The sequence below is a fragment of the Aotus nancymaae genome, unplaced genomic scaffold (genome assembly GCF_030222135.1).
Source record: "Aotus nancymaae isolate 86718 unplaced genomic scaffold, 86718_ANA_hifiasm-v0.15.2.pri h1tg000033l, whole genome shotgun sequence".
Lineage (NCBI taxonomy): Eukaryota > Metazoa > Chordata > Mammalia > Primates > Aotidae > Aotus > Aotus nancymaae.
Window position 1 is genome coordinate 29123909 of NW_026988447.1, and position 8422 is coordinate 29132330.

The window sequence follows — 8422 nt, forward strand, 5'->3', positions numbered from 1 at the left end:
AATTTTCTTTTCAGCACCCTGGAGCTAGAACACATTCTTTTCAATGAAGAGACAAGATGTGACATTTATATTTTCATATTATATATGTTTGCTACAGTAAATAGTATATGTGAAGCAATAAAACAAGTGAAAGTTCATTTTGACGTCAGACTTTATGTCATAATTTTGGTCTAGCTTTTTGAGTCTAGATTTTCCTGGTTCACTCAGCTGATATGACTTTATTCATCATAATGAAAGTAAATACAATGTTATTGTAATCACAAAGGATCACAGGAATCAAAAAGATTGATTTTATTCTCTTAATTTCTAATCAAAACCTCTGCAACACACAGGCACTTGCTCAGAATTTCTAAAGTTGAAAGCTGTAGAATGTGAACAATTTTCTTTCCCAAGGCTATAACTTTATTTTCCCCACCCAACCCTAGAGAGAGGTTACAGAGAAAGAAGGGTAAGAAGTCAAATCTTGGCATTTTGCAATTGCTCATAGAGGCTAGCTCATGACTCACCTGCTCATGTAGTAGCTGTAACAAAAGACTTTGCCCACAGGCAAATGTCCACAGAAGCCATTTCTTTCCTAGCTTGCCTCACAGCTCTGCTTCAGGCTAAACTTACAGCTTTCACTTACTTTTCCAATCTGCATTTTCAACAATTTTATTTGAATACTGTCATATTACAAGTTTCTTATATTTAAAAAAAAATCACTAACATGTCCCTGCTCTTTCCTCTTTTCCAACACCCCAAATTTTTAAATGACTAAGAACCAATCTATTGGAGGAAATGATATTGATAAAGTAGTACTATACTGTACATCTCATCAATATTAATGTCTACTTATTGGGGAATTCTAAATAGCAAGGAAAAAAAAACAAGTGTTTATAACTTTTAGAGCTCACATTTGAGACTGACTCTAAAATTAGTTGTAAAGTAATAATTAAAGACTCTATGATGGAGCATAAAGCTTTGTTGTATGCTATGCAGTAAGAGATGACCTGACATTTTAATAAAGATGAATAAAATAAATTGGATTAACATAATTATATATGAGCAAGATAAGAATGGAAGATACAACAAGAAAATACTGAAGACAGGCCACTGTTTACACTAGATTCCTGTAGAGAAACTGGAAGTTAACATGAGAATCTCAATGACTACTGTATTTTAATGATTATATTTTTATATAACAAGTAAAAAAATAGATCTCATAAGTGTCTTAAAAATATCTGTTCACATCTTCATTAATTCCCATGTGATGATGTGGCATATAGAATACAAGACTGGGCGGTTCCTTTGGGGTTAAGTCAAGGTTAAATTTCCACAATGGCCTTTTGGCTCTTTGAGCAACACCATGGTGGTTGGCAAGAACAAGAGCCTTATGAAAGGCAGCAAAAAGGGAGCCAAGAAGAAAGTGGTTGATCCATTTTCTAAGAAAGATTGGTATGATGTGAAAGCACCCACTATGTTCAATATAAGAAATATTGGAAAGACGCTAGTCACCAAGACCCAAGGAAACAAAATTGCATCTGATGGCCTCAAGGGTCGAGTGTTTGAAGTTAGTCTTGCTGATTTGCAGAATGATGAAGTTGTATTTAGGAAATTCAAGCTGATTACTGAAGATGTTCAGGGCAAAAACTGCCTGACTAACTTCCATGGCATGGATCTGACCCGTGACAAAATGTGTTCCATGGTCAAAAAATGGCAGACAATGATTGAAGCTCATGTTGATGTCAAGACTACCGATGGTTACTTGCTTCATCTGTTCTGTGTTGGTTTTACTAAAAAAAGCAACAATCAGATACGGAAGACCCCTTATGCTCAGCACCAACAGGTCTGCCAAATCCAGAAGAAGATGATGGAAATCATGACGTGAGAGGTGCAGACAAATGACTTGAAAGAAGTGGTCAATAAATTGATTCCAGACAGCATTGGAAAAGACATAGAAAAGGCTTGCCAATCTATTTATCCTCTCCATGATGTCTTCATTAGAAAAGTAAAAATGCTGAAGAAGACCAAGTTTGAATTGGGAAAACTCATGGAGCTTCATGGTGAAGGCAGTAGTTCTGGAAAAGCCACTGGGGATGAGATAGATGCTAAAGTTGAACGAGCTGATGGATATGAACCACCAGTCCAAGAATCTGTTTAAAGTTCAGACTTATAATAGTGGCAAATAAAAAGTCTTTGTGATGGTTAAAAAAAAAATTCCACAATCAAGAAAAGTAAGTGTATTCGTTTTTTCTCACACTGCTAATAAAGACATACCTGAGACTGGGTAATTTATACATGGAAAATGTTTAATTGACTCACAGTTCCACATAACTGGGGAGGCCACGCAATCATGATGGAAGGTGAATGAGGAGCAAAGTCACGTCTTACATGGAGCAGGCAAGAGAGCATGTGCAGGGGAACTGCCCTCTATAAAACCATCGTATATTTTAGATTTATTCACTATCATGAAAACAACATGGGAAAATCCAGCCCCCATGATTCAATTACCTCCCATTAGGTCCTTCCCACAATATATGAGGATTATGGGAGCTATAATTTGAGATGAGATTTGGGTGGGGACACAGCCAAACCATATCAGTAACCAAACTACACCCCTTAACGAATACTGTCTTAGGAGAAAGAGTGATACACCTATATTACGTCTATCTCATATTCTGGGGTGTCACAAAATGTATGCACTATTTTGTGGATCTTTTCACATGCAATTCAATAAATTCTAGTGTATCAATACACTAATTTCAAAGAGCTCTATAACTTCCTACAGCCATTGAAAATGTCAGAGTAATTTTTTTTTTGGCTTTCGAGTATTTCTGATTATTTTGAAAATCTTCTGGGATTCTCATCTTGTTTTTATTATCACCATCCAATTATTTTCTTCCTTTGTGTATTCAGAAGTATATAGGCATAACTTTAAATTGTAAAATTAAAACAAACAAAAAATGGCAACATCTTATTAGATATATGTTGTTATATGTAGTATTATATATGTTTATGAAACATATATGTGCATATGCACACATATGCAAACATGTAGCACCATTTACTTTGTGTTATGAACTGAGTGTTTGTGTTCCCCCCAAAATTCATATGCTGAAGCCCTAATCCTCAATGTTATGGTATTTGAAGGTGATGTCTTTGGGAAGTAATTTGCTTTAGGTAAAATCATGAGGGTAGGGGACTCATGATGGAATTAATGCCCTTATAAGACAAGGAAAAGACACCAGAGCTCTTTCTTACCACTATGTAAGCACGATTAGAAGGCAGCCATCTGCAGGCCAGGAAGAGAGCCCTCACTAAAACTGAGACTTGCTGGTACTCTGAATTAAACTTCAGTCACTAGAATTGTGAAAAATAAATATATGTGGTGTAAGATACTCAGTCTAAGTTTTACGGTACAATGGCTTGGGCTAAGAAAGTTTGCTAATATTCATATGTTAAAATGTTACATTTACATATTTTAAATTCTAATATTCTAGTAGAAAATTAATATATGCATATGAAGAAAAAATTAAAAGAGGATTAAATGTAAGTTCCTTTTCTATACAAGATTCTACAGGGTGCTTTTTGATATGTAAACATCATTAATATTATCTTATGCATCCTCCCAGAATTATCCTATGAATATGCACAAACACATTCATATTTTTAACAAAAAATAGTCAGAGTCATGTTTATATAAATTTTACCTCATACAGTGCTCTATTTTCGGTTATAAAGAGCATAAATTTTGGCTCATTCCATATCATTAAATAAGATTATATTACACAAATGTATTATAATACATTTATTGAGTGCTATCTTAATGAACATTTTATTTATTTCCAGCGTTTTTCTAATACAAAAAAGCTACATTGAAAATTTTTGTACCTGTCTTTGCACAATTATCACAATATGGTTTGCTTAAATCAATAGAATACAGAGAATATGACATTGTGCTTCTTTTGTGCTATGGGAAGTAAACTGTCACATAAGAAGTTCAACTATCAGAGACTACCATGCTCTGTACAAAATGCAAAATGAGAGTAAATAATACAATGTTTTACGTTATTCATTTTTGTGGTAAGTAGTTACACAGCAATAGATAACTGAAATAAGCTTTATTAAATATAAGACTTTCTGTTTATTAAAAGACATCACTAAAAATATGGAAAGGAAGCCAAGGATTGGAAGAAGACATTGACAATACATACAACTGGAAAAGGACTTATAATGAGATTATAAGTTCTTTCTTTCCTTCCTTCCTTCTTCTTTCTGTTACAAATGTGGTCATTTTTCATTAGATTTGTTTGTTCTATATACAAATAACTGACATTCTTGATATATGTGTTTAATAGAGTTTCCTACAGTTTCTAATTATATTCTGGTTGATTCCTCAGAATTTTGCAGAAATGCAATCTGCCAAATATATTCTTATTTATATACTGCTTACATAGATTACTTGGTAGTACCAGAATCTTTTAAATACTATTTTTAAAAATTTTTGTTTTCATGATGCTAATATTGTCGAGATAATGTATTTTAAGTTTTCATTTACTAACAGGTTCTTCCTTAAAAATGTCACAAACTATTGCAACATTCAACCTTATTTCAGATAGAGTGTCTGTATGTGTGTGTTTGTTTTAATTAATGGACTTATAACAAAAACTGCCTTTTTTTTTTTAGCACTTATTAAGTTATATACTTTTCTCCTTTGCAAACTACAATTCTTTAGATATTCCCCTTTGCAAAGGGGTAATATCCAAAATGCAGAAGGAGCTCATACAACTGAATAGCAAAAAACTCAAATAACCCGTATAAAAATGAGTAAAGTACCTGAAAAGCCATTTTCAAAAGAACATATACAAGTGGCCAATAGATATATTTAAAAATGCTCAAAATCACTAATCAAAAGGAAAATGCAAATCAAAATCACAATGAGCTATAACCTTACACCTTCTGGAATGACCATTATTCAGAAAAACAAAGGATGCAAACAAAGAACACTTGTACAGTGTTGGTGGGATTGTAAATGAGTATAATCACTATCAAAAGCAATATGAAGATTCCTCAAAGAGTTAAAAATAGGACTACCATATGATCCAGCAATCGCATTTCTAGGTACAGATCCAAAGTCACTGAAATCAGGATCCTGAATAGTTTGCTCAACTCCCATGTTTATTGAAGTATTCACAATATCCAAGATGTAGCAACAATCTAAATGTTTATTGATGGATGAATGAAGAAATCATGGCATATACTAAATTATGGTGAAATTCTGCCATTTGTGATACCACAGATGAACTGATGGGCATTATATTAAGTGAAATAAAACAGATACAGAAAAACAAATACTGTATAATGTCTCTCCTATGTAGAAGTTAAAATATTCAAACTCAGAGAATCAAAGAGTAGAAAAATGGTGGCTGCCAGTGCCTGAAAGCGGGGGAAAAGGGAAGAAAATTGTTAAAGCATACAAAGTTTCCACTATGCAAGATAAACATCTAGTTGGTGTTTTATTTATTTTTTGGCCTGTTTTCAATTTATATTTTTGCTAAAAGTGGTTTTTATTATTTCATTAGTAAAAACTTTTAGGTAATCTTGGCAAAATACCTAAATACATACACAAAAATATTTCCTGACCACTTGCAAAGGTTATTCTGTGTACATTGTAGGTATTATAAATACATTAACATATGTCTTTATATTTGTAACCTGCTATGCAAATATTATTCAGCTCCTCTATATACTTAATTTTACTGGAGCTATTTCATCTGTTGTTGGCTAATAAGTAAATATAATTCCCTGGTGTGTTAATTACCTCTATATTTTTCTAGAGTGCTCTTTATTAATTCTAATGCTCTTCAATTATTTAACACATAATGCTTACTATGTGCTTAATTCTAAGTTCTTTATAAATAGTACTTAACTCCAGTAGTAACCATTGAAGTAAGTGCTAATATTCAATGGTTATTCAATAGGTGCTATTAGGTGCATTTTAAATTTGAGGAAATTGAGATACTCAGAACTTATGCAGCTGGCCCAAGATCACATAGCTAGTAAGTTGGGTGAACTAGAATTTGAATTTAACTATCTTCTCTGAATCATCCAATGAAGCAGTAAAGGAGTATCAAGAAACAAGTAATAAACAAATTCTGCAAAATTGCAACTTACAAAATTAATGCAAAAAATCATTTTTATTTCTATACCCTAGTAGTGAACAATCTGAAAATGAAATTTAAAAATCTATTTACAATAGCATCAAAAATATTTTAGGAATAAATTTATCCAATAAGATGCAAGGCTTGCACACTGAAACTGGTAATGATGTCTAAAAGAAATTAAAGAAGAACTAAATAAATGAAGATATGTGTGTTTATGAATTGAAAGACTTCGTGTTTTTAAATTGGCAATATTTCTTAAAACTATTGACATATTCAATGCAATCTGTATTAAAATTATAATGGCCTTTTTTTTTTTTTCAGAATGAGAATCCTGAGCCTAAATTACATATGTAATTCAAAGATATCACAAACAGCCAAATCTTGACAACAAAGATCAAAGTTGGAAGATTCACACTCTAATTTTAAAACTTGCTACAAAATATACAATAATGAAGATGCGGTACTGACATCAGGATAAAAAAGACAAAGCGATGGAACATAATTGACATTCAAACAATTAAATCCATACATCTATGTTCAATTGGTATTCAACAAGGCTGCCAACATCATTCATCAAGAAATAATAGTCTATTCAACAAATGGTGGTGGGACAACTAGATACCCACATACAAAAAAGTAAATTTAGGTCCCTATTTCACATAGTGTACAAAAATTAACTCAAATACACCAAAGATTTAAATGTTAGAGTTAAAAATGTAAAACTTGTAGAAGATAATATGGGGGAAAATCTTAATTACCTTGGATTTTGCAATAAATATAAAATCAAAAAAATTTCAACATTAAATCCTTAAAAAATGCATAAAATTAAAAAAGATAATATAAAGCTAATCAAAATCAAAAACTTTTTTGCATCAAATAACATTATCATAGACAACCTAGAGAACTGGAGGAAATACTTGCAAATCATATATATGATAAGGGTCAAATATTTTCAAATCATATATATAAGGGTCAAGTATTTTGAATATGTATTAATACTCTCATAATTGAGCACAAAAAGCCTAATTTTAAAAATGGGCCACACTCTGAGGTACACAATACTCCAATGTAGATACACAAAAAGCACATGAAAAGATGCTGAACATCAGTAATCATCTGGAAAAGGAAAACTCAAAACCATAATGAGATACATCACATCCACTAAGATGGCCACCATTAAAAAAGAAAAAAAGGAAAATCACAAGCATTGGTGAGGATGTGGAGACTGGAAGCCTATTTTGGTAGTGGGAATTCAAAGTAGTGAAACCACTGTAGATAACAGCTTGGTGGGTCCTTAAACTTTAAACAGAGAATTACCATATGAATGGCCAATTCTATTTCTAGATATATACTCCCCAAAACTAAGAATAAATATTCAAATCCATGTACACAAATATATATAGCAGCACTATTCACAATAGCCAAAGGTGGAAACAACCCAGATGTACCCCAATATATGAAAATGCAAATAAAATGTGGTATATCTATTTAATAAAATAGTATTCAGCCATAAAAAACGGATGATGTGCTGACATGAGCTATAACATGAATGAACCTAGAACACATTATGCTGCCTGAAAGAAGCTCGCTAAAAAAGGACATATCTTATTTGTCCACCTATTTAGAATATCCCAAATACGTAAATGCTGTAGAAATCAGGCTAGTATTTGTCAGCAGTGGTAGGGAGTTGGGACTGGAACGTGACTGCATAATTGGCATGAGGTCACCCTTGGGTGTGATGAAAAGGTTTTGGAACTATATAGAGGTGATAATTGTACAACATTGAGAATGTACTCGATGTTACTGAACTATACACTTTAAATACACAAACATTATGTCATACGAAGTCACCTCAGTTAAAGAAATACTATGATCCTTACATTTTCAATAAAGATTGTACATTATAAATTACTTTTTGCAGGGCAACTCTCTGGGTGGCCTTGGACCAATCCAGTTTTTCCCTTTATATTGCTTGTAGTTTTCAATACTAAGTGTAAAATGTGCTCAGAATGCAACATCCTGAGATAAGGAGAGACTTGCTAACAGAGCTCAGGCTCTGTTCTAGTTCTTTTCAGAAACAGAATGTCCTTTAATGCATTAGCCCAGCATGTCATGTTATCCCTAGAGTAAAACACCCAGGGAAGACTGCTATTTGGATTCCCTGAGCTAAAGTGCAAATGGGGCTGCACAGATCAAAGTCCATCTGCCCTGGGTAGCTTCCTGAGACTTAGAAGCTTGGCTTACCCAAATCCCAAGTTTCTACTGTCCCTTGCTGCCTA

General features: G+C 32.8%; 1 pseudogene; it reads left to right on the forward strand.

The window, feature by feature from the left end:
- The first annotated feature begins 1345 nt into the window (after positions 1-1345).
- On the forward strand, positions 1346-2171 carry LOC105710721 (small ribosomal subunit protein eS1-like; annotated as a pseudogene).
- The last annotated feature ends 6251 nt before the right edge of the window (positions 2172-8422 follow it).